This window comes from Octopus sinensis, linkage group LG1 (assembly GCF_006345805.1).
Source record: "Octopus sinensis linkage group LG1, ASM634580v1, whole genome shotgun sequence".
Lineage (NCBI taxonomy): Eukaryota > Metazoa > Mollusca > Cephalopoda > Octopoda > Octopodidae > Octopus > Octopus sinensis.
Genome location: NC_042997.1, coordinates 169,159,500 through 169,174,354, shown reverse-complemented (window position 1 = coordinate 169,174,354; position 14,855 = coordinate 169,159,500). Strand labels below are relative to the sequence as shown.

General features: G+C 37.6%; 1 protein-coding gene across 3 annotated transcripts in view; it reads left to right on the top strand.

Moving 5' to 3' along the window:
* LOC115229014 (protein transport protein Sec24B) overlaps nt 1–14,855 on the top strand; it is an 80,006-nt gene that overhangs the window by 14,576 nt on the left and 50,575 nt on the right. Inside the window, exon 1 of one of the 3 annotated variants that reach the window (XM_036506824.1) lies at nt 11,265–11,470. The exons of the other annotated variants lie outside the window; for them this stretch is intronic. The gene's annotated coding sequence lies outside the window, so the exon portion shown is untranslated. Of the gene's footprint in view, nt 1–11,264; nt 11,471–14,855 lie in introns of those variants that run through there. 3 annotated transcript variants of the gene reach the window in all.

The window sequence follows — 14,855 nt, the reverse complement described above, 5'->3', positions numbered from 1 at the left end:
AGCTTACTTTCCAACCACATGGTCCTGGGTTCAGTCCTACTTCATGGTACCTTGGGCAAGTATCTTCTACTATAGCCCTGGGCTCACCAGAGTCTTGTGAGTGGATTTGGTAGCCAGAAACTGAAAAGAAGCTTGTCATATATGAATACGTGTTGTCCATGCTCGCCTGGGTTGGATGGTTTAACCAGGGCAGGCAAGCTGGGAGGCTGCACCTGACTCTAGTCTGATTTGGCATGGTTTCTATGGCTGGATGCCCTTATGCCAACCACTCTGAGTGTGTAATGGGTGCTTTTATGTGCCACTGACATGGGTGCCATTTGTATGACACCAGTATCTGCCATGACTGTGATTTTACTTGGCTTGATGGGTCTTCTTTTCAAACACAACATAATACCAAAGGTCTCGGTTATTGCCTCTGTGAGGCCCAACACTTGAAAGAAGCTTTTCACGTGCCACTGGTATCAACCACTTAGCCTCCATGATGCCCAATGCTCAAAGGTACTCAGTCACTAGTCATTGCCTCTGAGGCCCAGAGTTTGAAGATTATGCTTCACCACCTTGTCCCATGTCTCGCTGGGTCTACTTCTACCACAGGTTCCCTCCACATTTAGAGATTGGCTCTTCTTTACATAGCTGTCCTTGTCCATATGCATCACATGACCATACCAGTGCAGTTGTCTAATGCCTCGTGCCCAATTTTTCTCTCAAGATGCTTACACTATCGAGCATGCACACTGACATTGCACATCCAGCGAAGCATACTGGCTTCATTTCTTTCAAGCCTATGCATGTTCTCAACTGTCACAGCCCATGTTTCACTGCAGTGTAACATAGCTGTTTACACACAGGCATCATACAATCTGCCTTTCACTCTGAGAGAGAGGCCCTTTGTTGTCAGCAGCGGTAGGAGCTCTCTGAACTTTGCTCAGCCTAATCTTATTCTCACAGCTACACTCCCGGAGCATCCACCTCCACTAATAACTTGGTCACCTAGATAACAGAAGCTATCTATTACTTCTAGCTTACCCCACTGGCAGTTGATGGAGTCTATTTTCGGTACATTTTTGATGTTTGTTGTACCTGTGCATCCTCCACACACAAAAGCTATTTTCTCTGTTAACCTTCCTCTGATATTGCTGCATCTCTTATGTGTCCATAGCTTACACTGAGTACATTTTATGGAGTTTCTACCTACACCTTTTCTACGGATCGAGCAGGGCCGTCTACCTGAAGGGATTTGTGATCCTGCCTTCCTACTTACTAAGACTTTGACTTTTGCTAGGTTAACTCTAAGGCCCTTTGATTCTAGACCTTGCTTTCATACCTGAAACTTCTCTAGTTCTGATAGTGATTCAGCTATACGAACAAGATTATCAGCATAGAGGAGCTTCCAGTGGCAGCCTGTCTTAAATTCCTCTTTTATTGCCTGGAGGACTGTGATGAACAAGAGGGGCTGCCGACCAATCCTTGGTGAACCTTTACTTGTACTCTGAATTCTTCACTGTACTCATTGGCAACCCTCTCCTTACTGGTAGCATCCCTCTACATGGCTTGTACAGCTTTCACTGACCACTTGTTTATCCCTAGTTTCCGCATTGACCACTAGATAAGGGATTGGGAGACCCTGTCAAAGGCTTTCTCCAAGTCAACAAAAGCCAAGTACAGAGGCTGTGTGTGTGTTTATATATACCCTTGCCTTGAGAGCCTTTGATGGTTGTAAATGAGCATCATTGTCATACAAGTGGTGTCTTCCGTGAAAAACATATCTGGCCTTGAGGCAATATTACTTTACTTGGAAACATGAAGGTTGGTGACAGGAAAGGTATCTGACTGTTGAAAATCTGCCTCACCAAATTCTATATGACCCAATCAAGCATAGAAAATTGAACATTAAATGAAGGTAACTCCTGCTTCATAAGTATAAGGAATAGGGACATCTTCCTATTCAGTACTGTTTTTGGAAATTTATTCAAGATACAACATGTGTAAACCTATCCTTTACTAGACAATCAATCACCCTAAGCTGGGTTCAGCTGTCCTCATAAGGTTAGTTTGGTGGGGAGAATATATATAAATATTTATTGTCACTGTATGAATGCATACTCCAAATTGTAAACTGACTACAATTTTGTACCTATGTAACTTGTAGCTGGAATTTTGCTGTTGGGCACATCTTTTCAAGCAGGTCTATTTCTGATTATAGAAAATTAAATATATTAATAATGAAGACTACTGACTGTGAAAGGGAACTGGTTTTATAGTGAGCAAGAAAGGAAAGAGAGAATTAGGTGGTGGGAAAAACAGTTACAATCAATTGTATTCTGTAATAGTACTCACTGCCCATTTATGTATGTCAATATAGAAAATGGTTTCTATTATGAAGTATGTGTATTATCTTTAAATGAAAATTAAATTTTACGAATCAAAAATCTTAAATGAGAATAGGTTGGCTTTATATGAGAAGTTTTTATTATCTAATTTTAAGTGCAGTTTATGCAAAAAATATATTCTTACAAATAATGCAAATATTTTGTTCTATCTGTACATTTCTCACATATACAGTGTCCCTTTAAAGACATGTTTGTATTCTTCCTTTAAAACATTTATGTAAGTACATAAGTGTGTGTCTAGATAGATGATAGGAGGCAAAAAGCAACCACAACTACAAATATTTTGTAATGGCTTTTTGGTGTTCCTAATATGTTGTCTATATGTACTAGGTTGGTCATCTTAGGTTACTATATTGTGCTACAAGTACAGATTGCACTACTTTTCTTGACTGCAGAATATAATTTTTGCAACCTGGACTAATTTGAAGTTTAAATCTTTAAAGGTAAGAATTGGATTAAAGATTATATTAAATTATCAACTAAGAATTGATCCACAGACTATCCTTCAAATATTAATTTTCATTTTGGATCTCTTTCTAACATAATTCACTTCCTTTTGAAAATTTATACTTTTTTTATGAAATTGAAGGCAAATTGTGGTAGTCAGTAAAATTTAAATTTCCGTGAAAGGGACAGCTTTGTATTCTTTCTGTCACTTCATTTTCTCTGTTATGCATACATACATTCACTTTTATATATACTAAGATGAAGAATATATACTTACTAAAGCAAGAAACTGTCTCCTTGCCTTGATAGTGTGTAATAGCTGTAAGCATGTGTCACCATCATACAGGTCGTGTCCTTTGCTTCCAATTTTTCCTAAAAATAAGGAAATATTACCTCATATGTAAATAGGTGAGAGTTGGCAACGAGGACATCTAGTCTTATAAAGTCCATCTCAGCAAATTTCATCCGATCCAAAACACAGAAATGTAGACATTGAATACAATGATGGTAATGTATGTTTATTTTCTGTGGACAAAAGTTTTGTTAATTGAAAGTTTTAAGTGGGAATAATAGATGTTTAAATTAGTAATAATTGTTGGTGTCAAGCATTATTTCTCTGTTGAAAGTTTCACTAGTATTTCTCTAAACACCAAAGGTATAAATCAAACAAATGTTTTGCAAGATGTTTTTAACTGATAATTGTTGTTGTTGGTCTATGTGTTTTTACCTCTGGTCAGTTTTCTTAAAATTTCTTTGTTTTTTATGGATAATATAAATGTTGAAAATTAAACGAGGTTTTAACTATTTGTTAATTTTGAAAAAATATAAATATGTTTATTTCCCTGTTAATTACAATGTGTTTGTGCTTGAAATGGTTAAAAATTATCATTGGATTGAAAAAAAAACCCCTTCTTCCTGCAATTCTACAAGGTTTTGAGTGGTGAAACTTACTCGAATTTCTAAATTGGAAGGTCATTTGAAAAAGCTAGATCAAACGAATCACAAATGCAATATGATGGATAGAGACTATAAATCTGATTATGAAAGAACAATTTGTCTTGAAGTGAGACACAAAAAAATGAAGTAGAGAAGATGGAATTGTCTTCAACAAGCCAAGACAAAAATAAGTAAGAAAGGAAAGTGACAAATTAAGGAAAGAACGGTATTTCATTTTGATCTCCAACTTAATGTGGAGGTTGTGTTAGAACACAAATTATTGCATTATCTACCTTGAGAGGATCTCTCTTAAGGACTTGTGGTGCATAAAAGCTCTTATCATTATATCATTGAAAGATGAAAACTATCTGCTATGGAACTGTCAGATCATGTAATTTCACCCTGCTATGAGTTCCTCAGTGATAGATGTTCAGCAGCAGTATACCAGCCAAATCTCCTGTCGGTGATATATAGAATATCAGTGTCTATTCTGGCACTGGTGTCGCAGATATTGCTGGGAGAGTCAGCTGTCATGCTACTGTTGGACATCTGTTACTGAGGAACCCCATAGCAGAATGAAAGCACATGATCTGGCAGTTCTGGCAACCATAGCAGATGACTCATCTATCAATGGTGAGTGCTTTTATGCACCATGAGTCCTTTATATGATGAACAGTAATTCTTCATTTGGATCACATTTAGATCATTGGAAGGAATTTCTGTCTCTCTAGAGTTCAATGGTGTTGTTGGAACTTTGCAATGCAGACTTTTCAAGAAAAGAATTAAATTGCTGTGATATTAGCATGCATACATATTATGGGGCATTTTAGAGGAGAACAACTGGAATTAGTTGCAGTTCTGTGAAATTTCACTTTCTGATAAATACTTGTGGATGTTTTTGATGACGTAGAATGTTTAGTTGATGTCCAATAATAAGCTTTTTGCCTTTGTAATAGAGTGACCTGCTGTTCTTGAGGAGACCTATTGAGTCAAGTATGTCAACACCAACATCAAAATAAAAATCAAATGGAAATTGTAATTAAGATACCCGTGCCGGTTGCACATAAAAAGCACCACCCGAACGTGGCTGATGCCAGCGCCACCTGACTGGCATCCATGTTGGTGACACGTAAAAAGCACCAACCAATTGTGGCCGTTTGCCAGCCTCCTCTGGCCCCTGTGCCGGTGGCATGTAAAAAGCACCCAGTACACTCACAGAGTGGTTGGTGTTAGGGAGGGCATCCAGCTGTAGAAACACTGCCAGACCAGACTGGAACCTGGCGAAACCTCCTGGCTTCCCAGTCGAACCGTCCAACCCATGCTAGCATGGAAAACAGATGTTAAACGATGATGATGATAATGATTATTTATACTATACATCATCTATTTTACCATTTTATTCTGTTATGTCTGATTACAATTGCTGTTCTCATCTTTATACCTCAAAATTTTTATTTTTGTTCTCACCCTTTATTTTACTATGTCTGGTTGATCTCCTTGCCACTGCCTTCATCTATACATATTGCATTGTCCAAGTAAATGAAATAGTGTATATAAGGAAACCTGAACCTTCCTAAGTTGTATCTCTGGGAGCAAGACTGATTTTGTTTGTATCATTAAGTGATTCGAATGCATGTGTGTTAGTAGTGGCATGCTATTTTAAAGTGAACATGTTGATGGTAACATGGGTTCTTATAAAAAGATTATTTAGTGTATATTTTTCTATTGAAATAAGAGTGTGAAGGACAACACATCAAATCAAATCAAAGAAGTAATGGTTAGGGAAGGTTTGAAAATCATTGATGAAGATTCCATGTTGTCTGGAACTGTGATTGAGCAGTCCCACTATGAAAGCCTTCCTGTCATAACTATCCAGCTTTTTAGACAAGAGAGACTGTTTTCTAACATATTTTTTCTTAAAGGTGTGTATAAATAGATGATATGTCCACATTGTCAAACCATGGGATGAAACCCTGAACCATTGCAAAGTAATCTTTTTAACTATGCCATTTTGTATATGGATATACTATGTGTGTGTGTAAATATATATATATATATATATATATATATATATATATACATATATATATATGTGGAGGTGCAATGGCCCAGTGGTTAGGGCAGCGGACTCGCGGTCGTAGGATTGTGGTTTCAATTCCCAGACCAGGCGTTGTGAGTGTTTATTGAGCAAAAACACCTATAGCTCCATGAGGCTCCGGTAGGGGATGGTGGCGATCCCTGCTGTACTCTTTCGCCGCAACTTTCTCTCACTCTTTCTTCTGTTGGTCTGCTTGCTTAGCCAGCAGGGTGGCATCATTCGAAGGCTAAAACAATGTGAAGCGCATTGTGACCAGCGATGTGTAGCAACATCTGATAGCCTGGTAGGTCACGTGATCACATGATATATATATATATATATATATATATATTGTGTGTGTGTATTATGATGATAATCCTTTCTGCTATAGGCACAAGGCCTGGAATTTGGTGGGAGGGGGCCCAGTTGATTACATCAACCTTAGTTCTCAACTGGTACTTAATTTATCAACCCTGAAAAGATGGAAATGCAAAGTCAACTTCAGTGGAATTTGGACTCAGAACATAAAGATGACACTAAGCATTTTGTCCAGTGTGCTAATGGTCCTGCCAGCTTGCTGCTTTAATAATAATGATGATGATAATAGTAATAACAACAATAATGATGATGATGTTGTGCTGACTGGGATTTCAGGTTCTACCTTATGACTTACTCAACCAATAAAGAAAGACTTACTTTCTGGTTTTATGTAGGAAAACAGTTGCGAAATGCGATCTAAATACCTCTGCCTCTTAATAAAGTGTTTTTGTTGTTTTCCTATATAAACATTGGAAAGTGAACTTTTCTAAAGTAGCTGAATAAGCTGTTAAGTTAAACCTCAAGTCCCAGTGAGCATCATCATTATTTAACATCTGTTTTCCATGCTGGCATGGGTTTGACAGTTTGACCAGAGCTGGTAAGCTGGGGAGCTGTTTTGGGATGGTTTCTACAGCTGGATACCCTTCCTAATGCTCACCAATTTACAGAGTTTACTGGTGGCCTTTTGTGTCATCGACAGGGGTGCCTTTTGTGTGTCACCATCAGGGGTGCCTCTTATGTGTCACTGGCATGGGTGCCTTTTAAATGTCACCAGCACTGGCCATGACCATAATTTCACTTAGCTTGATGTATCTTCTCCAGCACAGCAAATCACCATAAATCTGTGATTTTTCATCTCCTCTGTGAAACTCAATAACTGAAGATCATATTTCACAACTTCATTCCACATCGTAAATTTTGACTCTGCTCTCAGTATTGAGCCACCTCATTTGTGTATGCTTTTTCATTTGTAGTGTTATATTGATATCTGCCACGAGGAAGTTAAAATTTATAACTCTAAAGTTGTGTTCACCTATACCCCTGTGTGTGTGTGTGTGTGTGTATATAATTCTCTAACATTAGTTTTCCATGCTGGCATGGATTGGACAGTTTGACTGGAGCTGGCAAGCTGCACTAGGTTCTCGTCAGATTTGGCTTAGTTTCTGTGGCTGGATGCCCTTCCTAATGCTAACCACTTTACAGTGTGTGCTGGGTGCTTTTTACATGGTACCAGCACAGGACTCTTGCAGACCAATCCTCCTCACCAGGGGGAACAGCCTTAAGACTTCTGCTGTGTAGGATGGGGTCTTCTTCACACCTGTTTGCATATATGTGTGTGAGTATGTATATACACACCTTTGTGTTAACAGGGAACAGCTTTTCTCTGAAATATATTATATTACTATATTAATGACATAACTATGATTTAAATGTTTTTTTTAAATTAAGGATTTTAATAGGTACAGGCATGGTTGTGTGGTAAGAAGCTTCCCAACCATATGGGCTCAGGTTCAATTCCATTATGTGCCACATTAGGCAAGTGTCTTCAACTGTAGCCTTGGGCCAACCAAAGCCTTGTGAGTGGATTTGGTTGACAAAAGCTGAAAGAAGCCCATCATATGTATATATTTGTCCAGGTGACTTTGTGTTTTTTCCCCTACTACCATCTGACAACTGTTGTTGGTTTGTTTACATCCCCATGACTTAGCAGCTCAGCAGAAGAGAATGATGAAATAAGTACCAGGCTTTAAAATAAGTACTGGGATTGATTTGACTAAACCCTTCAAGTGGCTCCAGTCCAATGAGCAAAACAAGTAAAGGTTAAAAGATAAAATTTCCTTATTCCTTTATGTTTAGTTTGGAGTAATAGTGTTCCTAAGTTCATTAGTACATTAAGTTCTGAGGACTTTTTTTATCTTCATTGTTTGAATAGAGTGATGGTAATAAATGGCATTTGGTTGGCATACTTTGCTATTGATTGCAAAGGATCTTGCTTGAATAGTGTTTTAATGCAAAAAATCATCAATACTGGATTTAGCTGGTGGGCTAACTTTTAAATCTGGTGTTGACAACTTTATCAGTTATAACACTTATTCCCATGTTCCTTTATGACAGGTGGGGCATCTTTTTAGTGCGGCAGGCAAAAATTTTCAAAGAAAAAGTTCTGTGGGCAGATCACAAGTTCTAACTTCTATATCTGTGTAAATCTTGTGTATATCTATGTATAATTCAATATACATTAATAAAGATAAATTTAACACACATCAATTTCATTAATGCTGCCACTGAATTTAGGACCTTAATATTACTTGGGATGCCAGCCTCGCCTGGCACCAGTGCAGGTGGCACGTAAAAAGCACCCACTACACTCACAGAGTGGTTGGCGTTATGAAGGGCATCCAGCTGTAGAAACATTGCCAGATAAGACCGGAGCCTGGTGCAGCCTTCTGGCTTTCCAGATCCCCGGTCGAACCGTCCAACCCATGCTAGCATGGAGAACGGACGTTAAACGATGATGATGATGATGAGGTTTCTATATTTTTCAGCTAGAGTGTAGTTGGGTCTCATTCAAATGGCAATTACTGGACGAGTTTCTGTTCAAGTCTAACCATTTTAAGTCATACTGGAAATGCAACCTATGTTGCAAATAGGCAAACGAATATTGTATAAATTTTATAATTGAAAAATTTACTATATTTTGTTCATACTGGTATCTCAGCCTGTGAGCAAAATAAAATGCGCTTGTGGGCGTGGGTTTCCTCACTCTGCTTTATGATCACCTGCAAAGTGTTCAAACAAAATGTCTTTATAATAATTTTGTTCTAATCATTGTAGCTGAGAAGGTCTTGGAACATTAATGGTCAAATAGATTTTGCAACACTATTGTGCTATATAAAACACAAAGGACTGATAAGGAAATATAAAAATCTTTAATGGGAAAGACAAAGCACAAGCATAGTTATTTTATGTGCATGGGTGTGTGTATGTAAAGGTTTCTATTCATTTTGTCAGTGCACTGCAAGCATATGACACATGATGATGACAATGGTACAAAACATACAAGTGCTCAGTGCAACATTGTTGGATGTGTTATGTCTGATACATGCTTGTATGTGCTCTCAACAGGTATTGCATTCACAGATCACACTTTTGTTTAATTAGCTTGTCTTTCAACTGTACACATCTATGGTTTAAAAAAGAAATGAAATGACTATTAGTGGGAAATTGTTTGAGCTGTCTATTATGTCATGAATCAAGGTATCCTATGTGTTCTCTGGGGAAGAATTTGGTTCTCTGTTGGCAGGTCAAAGTTACTTTACTTTTTTCAGAAAAGCTATTTGAGACAAATTTTCTTTAAAATACCAACCTGGTAATATTTTGAAATTTGACACATAGGCCAGAAATTTATTTGGGAGTGACATAGGCAGTGGAATTTGCTAAAATGTCTGAATTTGAACACAGACACCACCACCTCCACCACCAATAATAATAATCCTTTCTACTATAAGCACAAAGCCTGCAATTTTGGGGGTGGGGTGGGGCAATCGATTACATCCATCCCAATATTCAACTGGTACTTATTTCATCAACTCTGAAAAGACAAAAGGCAAAGTTGAACTTCATGGAATTTGAACTCAGTGTAAAGACATGAAATGCTGCTAAGCTTTTTTGGCTGATATGCTAACAGTTCTGCCAACTTGCTGCCCTTATGATGATGATAATAATAATAATTATAATCCTTTCTACCATAGACACAAGGCTTGAAATTTGTGGGGAGAGGACAAGTCAATTACATTGACCCAGTGTTTCACTGGTACTTGATTTATTGACCCTGAAAAGATGAAAAGCACAGTCGACCTCAGCAGAATTTGAACTCAGAACATAAGGACAGACGAAATGCTACTAATCGTTTTGCTCAGCATGTTAACGATTCTGCCAGCTCACTGCCTACGTAAAAAGCACCATCTGAACTCGGAACATAAAACTGAGCAAAATACTGCAAAGCATTTTGTCCAGTATTCTAACAATTCTGCCATCTTGCTGCCTCAATAATAGTAATAACGATCCTTTCTACAATAGGCACAAACCCTGAAATTTTAGGGGAGGGTACTAGTTGAGTACATCAACCCCAGTACACAACTGGTACTTATTTAATCACCTCTAAAATGATGAAAGGCAAAGTTGACTCCGACAGAAACTGCACTTGGAATGTAATAAGTTTCTGATTTTGGCACAAGGCCAGTTGTTTTGAAGTGGAGTTGGGGGTTGATATCAGTCCCCACTACTTGACTGGTACTTTATTTTATTGGCCCCGGAGGGATGAATAGTAAAGTTGACTTCTGCAGGATTTGAATTCAGAAGGTAAAGAATCAGAACAAATCATTTTTTTACTGATGCTCTAACGTTTCTACCCAATAATAAGATATTGTTTTTATTTTCTTGTTGCTTATTGAACTGATTGATTATCTGTGATCTAATTGATACTTTTTTTCTAAATCTGTTATAATATCTATTATATTCTATTTACTGATATATCATAGCTCAATAACTTGCATGTAATGTATTAGATAAGAGGAGTGACGTTGCTATGTTGGAATAAAGGAGTGGATGTTTTCCTCCATTTAGGTCAGTACTTTATCAGTTTGTACTCGGTTTAAATCCTAAATTGGAACTGACTTTGTTATATTGTCCACTCAAGGTCAATAAAATAATGCGTGCGTGTATGTATGTGAGTGCATGCCTGCAAGTATGTGTAAATTGTATGTGTGCATATTGACTGTGTCTGCATGTATGTCTATAAGAGAGCGAGAGGAGCTTTGTGGTACAAACGGGAGAAATAGAACCCAATATTGAAGAGTATGTATGTGTGTGCATATGCGTGTATATATATGTGTATGTGTGTATATATGTATCTGTATATATATATATATATATATGTGGGGGTGTATATATTGTGCGTATGTATATATAAAACTTTCTTACGTTGCACTTCTATCACCCAACCGCGCGCGCGTATAGACTTGGTGTGTTCGCACTGGCTGTGAGCATATGTGTGTGCGCGCATATTGTCTACGAATGTTTGTGTATATGTGCTGGTGTGTCAATTAAATTAAGCTCACCATTCGCACATACACCACGTTAATTTATCTATTGATTTACGCTGTACACATTTATAACAGTAGCTCGTTTCTGTGTACAAGTTTCATTCTAGGTTCAGTGATTTATTGCCTGGTCGTTTCAGATGACAGGTTGCCCAAAAATGTGCATTTCGACTCATGTAACGGGCACCTTTGATAATTTCGTAAGTACTTCACTTGAGTGTTTATCTGCATGCCAACTCTCTCCTAATCCAGTTAGATCTCCAATGACAAAAAAAGTATTCCATTCGTGGCCATCCCCACTTTTTTGCTTTTGAGGGTATTCTAGGACTGCATTAACCAATGTGTCCTACCTTTTTTTTTTTTATAAAAAAATTATGATGTGTGATATAGTGGATAATTGGCTGTTATTTCTAGCAGGTCGAGCGACCATGTCGAGTTCCCAGTTGTTTTGTTGTCACTTGTTACCTTGAACTAGCTCTTAAGTTGTTTTATGGCTTCGTTTAATTCTCGTCGTTGTTAAGCCCTAGGTCACAGCTCTTATCAAGCGGTCTTTGGATAAACGGTTTTCCATCGGTAACTGTTCTCACTTTTTCCTCTGCACTTGGAACCCAGGGTCCCATAATCCAACTTGTCCTTTTCTATGACGATACGGTGTGATTTTGAGAGAATTTGGCTACCATCTCTAGCAGCTCGTGTAACCACATTGTGGCTTCTACGTTGGCTAGATTAAGTTCTGCTTGTTACTGACAGCGTGGCAAGAATAACACTCGCACATTCGCCTGTTTTATTTTGGTTTCAGTTTTCTGTAAAAAATAACAAAATAGAAAAAAACAAAAAAACGTACACATCAGCAACACAAGGAGCAGCTTTTGACTATATATTTATTTTGCCTGAAGTTAATACACGAAACTGGACAAGCTCTATAAAATCGAACGATTGCTCTACATATCTAGAATAATAATAATAATTATTATCATATTTGTGTATCTAATATATATTATCGTTGGCTGCCTACCGTCGACATTTATCTTTCGGTGCTACTTTAAGAAATAAAATTCGAGGTATTCTGTATTTGCGGAATTGGCGATCTTTCGTCTCTAGTAGACCTTTCCGTCGATTTCCGTAAAAAAATTTTTTTTTTACATATGGGCTTGCGGGAACTTTTGAAGTAATATACATACATATACACATACACCGAGTAAAAAATTTCAGTTATCTCTTTCTTTCACACATTACTCTGTCTCTTCACACACACTAACAGAAGCACTTCACTTACATAACATACTTTCTGTCTCCCACATCCCATCAAACACACACACACACACACACACACATGTACATCAATGCTTCCCCTGGACGGTAACTTCAAAAGAACTTCCCTCGTCATACAATCGCTTTCTCTTAGTCTCTTTCGCTCTCATTACTTCAAAAGTTCCCGCAAGCCCATATGTAAAAAAAATAAATTTTTTTACGGAAATCGACGGAAAGGTCTACTAGAGACGAAAGATTGCCGCGGAGGTAAATGCAAAATGCATTTTGTTATATTTGCATGTTTTAGCATAAGTTAATGAAAACGTGTATTATGTAAACTGCTGTCTCTCTCTCTATATATATGTGTGTGTGTGGTGTGTGTATAATACCTACGATTATATAAAGTGGCTGTCCTCGATAGATTTACGATACTTATGAGTTTATTTAATGATCCGAATGTTGCGCGTAGGCGTATCAGTGTTCCAGCTTCGTCTTAACATTCTCATGACCATTGTACTGACAGGTTATTTGGGTGACACCTCGCTTGGCATGTCGCTGCTCTCGGGATTCCCTTATATATTAAGGATAGGCATGTATGTATCAATGAGACGTCACAGCTGGTTGGGTCGATACTTAACTGACTGATACAGACAAATGTTTACCGTTTGTATTTTGTGATTATATACAGACTTTTAATGCAGCTTGTCTGTTGCTGTAAAAACGGTTCCAAAGGAAGTACACGTCACAGTTTAAAAAAGCAAAAAAGAATAAAAAAGACGATGGGTGTTTCTGTCGCTTACTGTACAATGCAGAAGTCTACACACACACACACACACACACACGAGGGGGTACTGAAAAGTTCTTAGCTTTGGGTAAAAGAAAAAAACACAGGAGGATCAGTTAATTATGATTTTATTCAACATATTCCCCTCTCAGATTCACACAGCGGACATTCAGTTTTTCTTAGCCTTGTAAAAGGACTCAGAAGGTTGGGGCCCCCCAACTAGGCCTTTCGCGAAACCCTTAATGTCAGGGACTTTTTAGCACCACCCCTACACATGATGAAGACTTCGAAGTCACTATCAACCTTTTCCTTTTAAAACTTAAATGTATACTACTAAAAAGTATGGACTAATACTTCAGTTTAATGTTAAATTTTCCCAACTTGACATAAACACACACACACACCACACACACACACACACACACACACACACACACACATGATGTGTGTATAGTGGATGCATGAGGATTATAATATTCTCATTAGAAATCTGATAGTAAATATGTAGTTCTTAAAATACATATTTTTTTTGTTGTTGTTGTTGTAGAGCAACAGCTCCTTTCAAGGTAGACTATACATCCAGTTATATTAAGCAGTAACGAATGATAATTTTCTAGTTGACTGAAGATTAAGGCCTTCCAAGTAGTGAGTAATTGTTATTGATTTTAATTGTTTTGTTATGCTTAGTTATATATAACACTCAGATCTCACTGAGCTATATCTTCAGCTGATTTTTCTCCTCTCTCTCTCTCTTTCTTTCTCTCTCTCTCTCTCTCTCTCTCTCTAAAAATTAGCTTGGAGGTTAAGTGGCACTAAGTCATGTCATAAATCTGACTACATAACAATGGGGAATAATTATCTAAGTAACAATATATAGGAATTCTGAATACCAGGGAAAATGATTTGGTTTATATAACAATGTAGAGGTTTGGTTGAATCAAGTTTAATGCAGCCCATTGCAAAATAGTCAGCAATGCCTGTGCGGAATTTATGTCCATTAAGGCTTGCATGTCATCTCATAGACCCTCTCCACCCTATTCACATGAACCAGAGACAAACTGAGAGAAAATATTTGGTGCTAATATGCTCTTAATGCTTAATGGTATTTCGCTTGTTGCTACATTCTGAGTTCAAATTCTGCCGAGGTCCACTTTGCCTTTCATCTTTTCAAGATCAATAAATTAAGTACCGGTTGTGTACTGGGATCGATCTAATTGACTGGCCCCCTCCCCAAACATTTTGGGCCTTGTGCCTAGAGTAGAAAAGAATATGCTCACCTCTTATACTGAGATACATTCAGATATTAATGTATTTACTTACATGCAAGGCTACATATTGGTAATAATTGTATGGGGTACAGGTGTGGTCATGTGATTGAGAAGTTTGCATAATTCACATGGTTCCAGGTTTGATGTTACTGAGTAGTAGTTTCTACCATAGCCTTAGTTTGATCCAAACCCTGTGCATGACTGTGTAAGAATTTTGTAGGACTAACCCCCCCCCCCCAACATATATATTATCTTTTAGTCAGGTGGAAAAACAATGCACGT